Below are 9151 nucleotides of genomic sequence, written 5' to 3'. Positions count from 1 at the left end.
GTCTTCAAATATGTACCCTTTCCATAAACACTGCCCCCACCTTAGTTTGGGGAGCAGAGTGTTTGTCTTTTTTTTAATCATATTCTTACCTTCTCTATTTTAATAGAGTATAAAAGAATTTCCTTTTGTCTTGTCCTACTCTTTCCAATCCATTCTCATCACTGCCACTGCAATAATTTTTCTAAAATACAAATTTAATCTTGTCATTCCCCAGCTTAAGTTTCTATGGTCTATGGGACAAAGTTATGTATTTTCAGCATGGCCTCTAAGAGTCCTCACATTTCTGTCTCTAATGCACACTCTAGCTGACATTCTATCTCTATCCCCACTGCTAGAACCTAATGGATTCCACACATTTATTCCAACTTCCATTTGCATAACTTTTCCATCACTTGTAATGACTAACCTCTTCACAGGATGAATGATTCCTAACCTCTTCACAGGATGAATGATTTCAAGTTCACCTTCAAAACTTATCAGCCACCAGACAGACCCTCAAGAAAGCTCCCCTTACTGTTCACACTTTTCCCTTTTCATTCATTGGTCCTTAGCTCAGGTAGTTCCCATGTGGTCCCCCGTGCATATTTCTCTATGAATACTTCTTACAATTCCAATTACTTTTCTTTCTTTCTTTCTTTCTTTCTTTCTTTCTTTCTTTCTTTCCTACTCCATAAGCTCCTTCAGTACAGAATCTTTTTATCCCCTCTTCCTAGCCTAGGGATTTGTATTTAGCAGACATTCAAAAGAAATTTAAAAAGTAGTAGTCTTAGAAAAACAACAGCAAATATTTCTGGCCACAGGGTAGGGCAGGGAGTCTGAGCTCATTTAAACAACACACTGCCACAGCTTGTACACAAGTGAATTGCAGCACTCCCTGGGAAGACAGAATGGAATTTCCTAAAAGCACAATTTGGTCAGACGAAGTAGACCAATAAGGAAGAGGTAACCATACATGTTTTACTAGTTCCTAATGAGTTGGCATTGGAGTTATAATGGAAACTCATGTAGGCATTCAGAGCAGGTTTCAAGAGTAAGTGACCTTGCAATTGCACAGGTTTTAAAGAGCTCAAGCTTGGTTTAATGCTCTGCTGTCACCATCTTGGCATTTTTAATAATTCCTATAAAACGGCCCCACCTTTCCATTTTTCACTGGCCTCAAAAATTATGTAGCCAGTCCTGCATACTTGATTTCCAGAACTAGCTACAGGTTAACTCATTAGTGAACCTGTGTATAAAGATTTCTGGTCATGCAATTACTTATGTCCAAGTTATACCTTACTTTCTAACATGGGTTGTTCCTCCCGTACTCTCTATTCCCTTAGTTGTCTCAGCTGGGGTTTCCCTGGCATCAGAGCTTGAGACAAAGGCTTAAGTGCATGGGCTTTAGATGAGGGTCCAACAAAAAAAAAAAAAAAAAAAAAAAAAAGCTGGGAAGGAACGTAGACCATATAAGGCTGTATATCAAGTTGCCTACACTGTAGGGGCAGAATGCTCACCTCCACGGAACCTCCTGAGGAGCTGAATGAACTATCTGCCAGAAGGAGGAGAGGTGTAACATTTATCCATCGGCTCTCATCCTCCACTGGTCAAGGATAGCTCCACAGAATGTACTCCTCCTGTTGAGCACTCTCTTGTATCGAGCAGGTTCCTAAAAACGTCAGAGAAACCAGGACAGGTATGGGGGTGGTCCCCAGTGAGGCAGTGCCAAGTCGCACCTGCACAAAGCTGGTCAAAGCCTCCGCAGTGCTGGTTGATGCAGCCGGGCCCAAAGTCAGAAACGGGGCTGAGGAGATAGAACATACCACTAAAGAAGTGTCTAACACCCCAGAATTCAGTTGTTTTGACTTGTATTTTTATGATCCGTTTGGATGGCTGCCTCAAATGCCTTTTTTTTTTTTAATTTAAATATTAGTCACTCAACATACAGTGCAATATTAGTTTCAGGCGTAGACTTCAATGACTCATCACTTACATACAATTAAAATGAAAAGTTCTGAGAAGCGGAAGTTGAGGCTCACGCTACGTGTGCCTCCAGTGTGTGACAGAGTGCCTGGCACAAATAGACGTAAATAAAAAGGGTGTCCAAATGCAAGTCACCCTATTTCAGATTAGTCTGACTTCCCCCTGGCAAGTCTAGAGCTTAGACGGAAACAGTAAGTGACAAGAGCCGCAATGCACAGTGCCGGACGCTCCTGCAAACCACGCGTAGGGAATCGGATCCTGTCCCTCACACACACTGCATTCCCCAACATGTGATGACCTCCATCCTCAGCCAGGAGATAGTCTGCTCTTTGGAGTGAGTTTTTAGAAAGCAGTGGGACTGACAGAAGCAGACGCTTCCCCTTCACCTTCACCTCAAGAAAAAAGAGAAGAGCTTTACGGGAGCCACCTTAAAAATGTTGTATGTATGTGTCCTCTGGAGTTTGGGGGGCACCTGAGGTGTGAAACCTGACACATGCCTGATACTTACAAAACAGATGATGCACTACCACTGTCACTGTGTGGCCAAGAGGAGAGAACTAGTGGGCTGCACTAGGAGTAAACTGCAGTTTCACAGATGGCAGGACAAGAATACATGTAAGTTGTTTGCCAAGAGCAAAGTGGAATCTTGGAGGGCCTCTGACACCCCAGTGAAGAAAAGTCTATGTGAGGTAGACTGAACTAGGATGTCATAAACAGCAAACCAGAAGAGAGATATAAACCACATTGTGGAGACTTTCAATTGGGGTTGCTCATCAAAGAAATCTTGGAAAACACACAAAGGCAAAAGAAGCCCCAAGACCAGAATGCACCCTTCTTCTTGTCTCCTTTAAACTCATTTTGGGGGCACCAGGAACCATGGCAAGCAAGCATTGTACGTTTCCAGGTCCAAAGTAGTAGTAAGCTGAGGTAAGAGAGGAAATCAAATGAGTTAAGAATTCAGAGTTTTAACTATGACAATGAACCAAACACACTGATTAGTAGAAGGGTATTGTTCTTGGTTCAGAAGATAATAGGAGACCTTTTCTTTTTCTTTTTATCTCAGAGTAACTAGAAAATCTATATGACTTCCCCAGTATTTTATCCATTGGGTAGGACGTCTCTAGTCTACCAGTAGGGTTGAAATAGGTGGAATCTAAAACACAAAACACACAAACAAAACAGACTCTTAAATACAGAGAACAAACTGGTGGTTGCCAGAGGGAAGGTGGGTGGGAAATGAGTGAAACAGATAAAGAGGATTAAGAGGTACAAAATTCCAGTTTTAAAATAAGTAAGTGGTGGAGACGAAAAGTACAGCATAGGGAATATAGACAATAACATTATAATAATGTTGTTTGGTGACAGATGGTGACTACACTTACGGTGGTGAGCACTGAGTAATGTATAGAATTATTGAAGCAATACGCTGAAACTAATATAACACTGTGTGTTAATTATACTTCAATTAAAAAAAAAAAGAAAGAAAGAAAGAAAGAAAGAAAGAGATGGGCCATGGGGAAACTATCATCTGCTGTCACTATATTGAGTCCAACAAATTCAATATATCTCTAAGAACTCTTTAATACTCGTTTGATGACTGTATGCATGAATAAATTAATTAAGTCCCAGCTGAAGACTTCTGGTATTGTCAATGTAGGAATTCATTGAAGTCAGATTCCAATAAAACTCAGTCAGAAATTCCTACAAAATTGGCACCTTAACTGCAAAGATTATAAACCTGCAGCCATGAAGACATCATGCCTCCATAGTCCCAAAATTAAATGCATGTACTTCATTAATTAAGAGTTATCTCTTAATATGAGAGATATGAGATCTCAAAATACGAGATATAGAAAACATAGGTAAATTATGCAATTATTCTGCCTTTCTCCTACAAGGCTTTTGATGTAAACAGATCCCAGTAAGAACTGGTTTGGGAAGAGGTAAAATAAGCAGAGGAAGTTTCATGATCTAATCTCTTCTTTTTTTTTTTTCCTAGTGAGAAATGATTTACAGATTGAGTAAAGTCAGATTAATCAGAAAACAAAGTTGGAAATATTGAGTGGCTGTAATTAAATATAAAGAATGAAGGGAAAATAAACTTGGAGGGAAAAGTGGTGTGCAAATTATTTTATCATATTTTACCTGTAATTTTGTTCCTGTATCGACTGAACTTTACCTCTTCCTCCTGCCACATCCCCTGGACTCCATTTCATTTCTTAACTCCAAAAGAATCAGCCCTCATTCATTCAATGTATCATTTTATTCTCTGTGCTGATTATTACTATTCATTTGAACAGCTGTTGCAGAATTTGTCATGTAATAAGAGCAAAATTATTTATATATAAGTATTCCTTGCTTTTCCCCTCCCATTACCTCTTGTTGTTCTCCCTTTCTAAGGAAGAGGGTGACTTCTGATTAGTTTCTGGAACATACCTTGTAGTGCAGAATTTAAGTAATAGGTTGAATTTCTTGAGGAAGGCTGTCAGAGTTTTAGGATTAGATTTCTTGGGAGTCCCTGCTCAGTCGAATACATCAAATGAGGTTTTGTGAAGGAGGCAGTAAACAGGACTATTTTGTGGAAGGAAAGATGAAATGATAGAAGATACCAGTATGGTTGTGGTTGTGTGAATGAAAGAAAGACAAGGAAAGAATTGGGGCAATTGTCAAGAGAGCAGCACTGGGTTTCAGCAAAAAGAGAGTTGGGTTTTGGTGGGAATCTGAAAATGAGAAACAAAGAGAAAAGCTTTGTGGTAGCTGTGAGTCTGAGAAGACTGAGGGACAGGAGGAATGATGAAAGGGGTTCTGTAAAACTGTTGGTGGAGGTTATTATGCTACTTGTATTAATATTCTCCAAGAGGTAAAAGTTGTGACAGACACAGCCATTTCCTTCTTTTTCCCCTGATTAAAAAAAAGTCACATAGCAGGTGGAGGAAGATCTTGATCTGAGTAGCTTCACCAGCCCCAAGAAACAAATCATGACCTGATAATCAGTCCCTGCACTAGCACTGCTCTTGGTTAGTGATTGCTGTAAACTTGAATGTTGAGTCCTGGGTCTGACTAATAGGTATAGTGGGAAGTCTGACTACGAAAGGAAAAGGTCTTCCATTCCTGAATGAAAAATGCAAACTTCTTAAGGAAAAAGTCATTTTCCTCCTCTTCTTCCTTCATTTCTTATGCCTTGAAGAAGAACTGATGGCTGAGGCTGGAGCAGCCATATTGGACCATGAAGAGAAAGGCCAAGAAATCTTACAGACCTAGGCATTGACTAATTATTGAGTTAACTGATTAGTTATTAAGCCACTGAACTAATGCCAGTGACCCCTACTTTAGGACCTTTCATAGTGTGAGAAAAATAAACTCCTCGTTGTTTAAACCACTGTAGTTGGGTTTCCTATTACTTGTCATTGAATGCATTCTTAGCTAATCAAGTAAAGATCCCACTTTTGATAACTGAGAGTATTTCCAAGAATGGATAGAATATCACCTCAAGCCAGAACTGCCAGCAACCCTAAGATTTATTAGCATTATTATTACAATGCATTATAATTAATTATGTACACATGTATACCTCCCACTATGAGACCCTCAAGAAGGGCTGCATTCTGTTCATCTATCTTCAATGTTATCACAAGTACAAGGGACACTGTGGCAGCTTACTAAATGCTAGCTGAGTGAATGCAAACAATTGAAGTTAACCCCAGGACAAAGTAATAAAAAAAGAACCAACAGTTAAGGTATAAACATGTTCTTCAAACCCAACTCAGAAAAGCTTTCATTTTAATCAATAACTTTCTTCCTACCTTTAATCATCTGAACTACATTAATTTTGAAATAAGTTAACTCTGAATTTTCTAAGTTCTAGGTTTCCAAGTCCATCTTCCCTACACACCAATCCCACCTAACCCCCACCCCCCATTTAGAGTTACTTAGGAGATAATTCAACCTACAGAATAAATAAATATAGCTTACATCATACCCTTTTACATTCTTTTTTTTTACATTTTTTTTCTGTGTGACAGGATGCTTGAATTAAAATACTGATTTGCAAATTCTGCATAAATTTACATATTATTTTCAAGCATCCTTAACTCTAAGCTTGTAAAATAAAACCCAATTAATTAATTAGTGCAACCTACTGCAATTGTATTTAAACCCAATATTCACAGCATGACACACAGTGTATTTTTAAACCAATTAATTAAATCACATTCCATTTCTGAAAAAGCAGACACATAAAGACAAAGAGCTAGTGACAGATATGGAAAAAGAGATAGAACCAGAGGAGGCTGGGCCTCTCCTATGGATTCAAATTTAACATCAATACTAGAAGTCTAAAAATTAGAAACATGCATTAGAACGTTGAAGATTCTAATGTCATCAGCAACTGTTGTAGTATAATAATAAGAGATCTATTCTGGATAAAACAAGGGACAATTTACTCTAAGTGCAGTTCTACAAAAGTTATATTTCTAGATATTATGTAAGAATTGGGTCCTCTCTCCAGATTACTATGGTAATTGACACTGTGCTTGCAGCCCACAGAAACGCCTCTCTATTACCCTTGCAGTTACTATCACACAATTTACCCTTAATCATTCTACAATTATTTTATGTATGCTGTTTTCTCTCATTAATTTAATTGTAATCTCTACAAAGCCTAGGATTATTCCCTGTTTCTGTAATCCCATGACTCACTGGAAGTGCCTCGAAGATAGGTGTGCAAAAACTTGAACCAGAAAACCCTTCTTTTTAAAAAAAAAAATTTAATGTTTATTTATAGTTGACAGAGAGACAGAGCGCGAGTGGTGGAGGGGGCAGAGAGAGAGGGAGACAAGGAATCCAAAACAGGCTCCAGGCTCTGAGCTGTCAGCACAGAGCCCGATGTGGGGCTCAAACTCACAAGTTGTGAGACCATGACCTGAGCCGAAGTCAGACACTCAACCGACTAAGCCACCCAGGTGCCCCTATAAAGCCCTTCTTGAGCAAGTGAAGAATAAAACATTTAAGAGCCACATGGAGATCATTTAGTGTTGTTTATAAGTGACTGATATGCTAAGAGACAATACCATGACAGTTTTGAGGAAATCATATCATAGAAGCAGACCCACACATTGGCCATTAGTGGAACGAGTTGAAAAGAATAACTTTGGAATTTAAAAAAGTTCAGGAAATGATGGACAAAATGATGAAAGATGAAGAATTAAGAGGCAGAATTCAGAGTTGTAAAAAAAGTAACGAGATTTCCATAACTAAAAATCAAATATCTAAAACTAACAGTTTAATAGATGGGTCGATAGCACTTTGAACAAAGCATTTTGAATAAGCTAAAAACAAATAAAAAATATAAAAACTGAAACACAGAAAGAAAATAATGATAATGGAAAAGACACTTCAGGACATGTTGGGCAAGACAAAAAATATAATGTTTGTGAAATTAGAGGACAAGAAATGATTGATAAAGGAATGGGGTAGAACAATCACTGTAAGAATAACAGCCAAGAATTTTGTTTAATCATAGAAAGGACATAAACCGTTGAATCATAAAGCTTAGCAAACTCCAAGATAAATACGAAACAAAATAGAACCAAAAAACCACATACCTAGACTCATCTTGGTAAAACTGCTAGGCACTTAAGTAAATGAGAAAAACCTTTAAAACAGAGAACAACCTTTGAGAATAGTAATAAAACTGACTGACTACTTTTAACAATAATCAACTTCTCAACAATGAAAACATCTTTAAAGAGAAGACAATGGAATGACATGTAAGTACTGAAAGAAAGGAAATACTAACCTAGACCTCTGTATCCACCAAAATAGCCTTTAAAAAGCATTCAAAAATGTGCTCTAGATTTTTTTAATAATAGAATTTACTGCCAACAGACAATTAAAAAGGATTTCCTCAAAAAAAGCTGGAAATAATGAAGCACTGCATAAAAGGCAAATATATGAAGAATGAAGAATTAAACATAAAGAAAGTGATTACAAAAAGCAATTATCTGTAATAACTTACAGAATTTAAAATACTTTTATGTGACATTATGTATCAAAGTAATGCAAATGCTGTGATGGGGTTAAATAGCATTAAAGAGTACAAATGTTTTAGAACTATCTGTTGAAAGTTAAAAATCAGAATTGTTCTATAATATGATGAGGATGCATAATAAAATCTTCAAGGTAACCCACAAAAAGTAGAAATATACATATCCATCTAACAAGTTAACAGAAGAAAAACATTAAATAATATAAATATTTTTTAACATTTTAATTACACAAAATAAGGTCAAGAAAGAAGGGGAATAGGATTATAAAAGAGACAGGGTAAATTACAGGCCTTATGAGATGACAGACTATCTTTATAGTGTTAAATGCATGTGAGCTAAATAATCTAGTATTTAGCTTAATAATGAAAAGTTAAGTGTCAGGCTGAATACAAATGAACTATATGCTACTCTACAAGAGACATATTTTAAATATAGCACAGGAAGATTATAGTAAAACAGTGGAAGAAAATATATCCTACAACAACAACAGAAAATTGGTTTGGCTGGTTTAGATAAAGTAACATGGGACAAAGTAGGCCTTACAAGCAAAAAACATTGTAAGATATTAAAAATAAAAAGGATATTTTAAAATGATTAAAAGTCAGTTCAACAAGAAGATATCAGAATCTTAAATATATATTCTCCCAATAACACAGCTTCAAAATATGCAAAGCACATATTGACAGAGTTATAAGAAATAGATAAATCCATAAGACCTTAACAAAACTCTCAATAGCTAGTAGAAAAAAAAACAACAATTAAAAAAGCATAAAAACATAACCAATATGAACAACAAATTTAACAAAATCGATCTAACAAACATGTATAAAATAGTGCACTAAACAATAACAGAACTATCTATTCAAGGGCACATGGAACATCCTCCAAAACTAACCATATGCTGAGCCATAAAAAAAAAAGCATCAACAAATATCAAAAGATTTAAATCATCCAGAGTATATTTTCTGAACACAGTGGAAATGAACTAGGAATCAATAAAAAAAAATAACTAGAAAATCTCTAATTTCTGGATATTAAGCAGTATTATTCTAAATAATCCACAAATCAAAGCAGAAATCAAAAAAAAAGAAATTAAAAAATATATTTGACTGAATGATAATGAAAATACAACATATAAAAAC

Source organism: Acinonyx jubatus, chromosome D3 (assembly GCF_027475565.1).
Source record: "Acinonyx jubatus isolate Ajub_Pintada_27869175 chromosome D3, VMU_Ajub_asm_v1.0, whole genome shotgun sequence".
NCBI lineage: Eukaryota > Metazoa > Chordata > Mammalia > Carnivora > Felidae > Acinonyx > Acinonyx jubatus.
The sequence above is the reverse complement of the archived record's forward strand: the minus strand, read 5'-3'. Positions refer to the sequence as shown.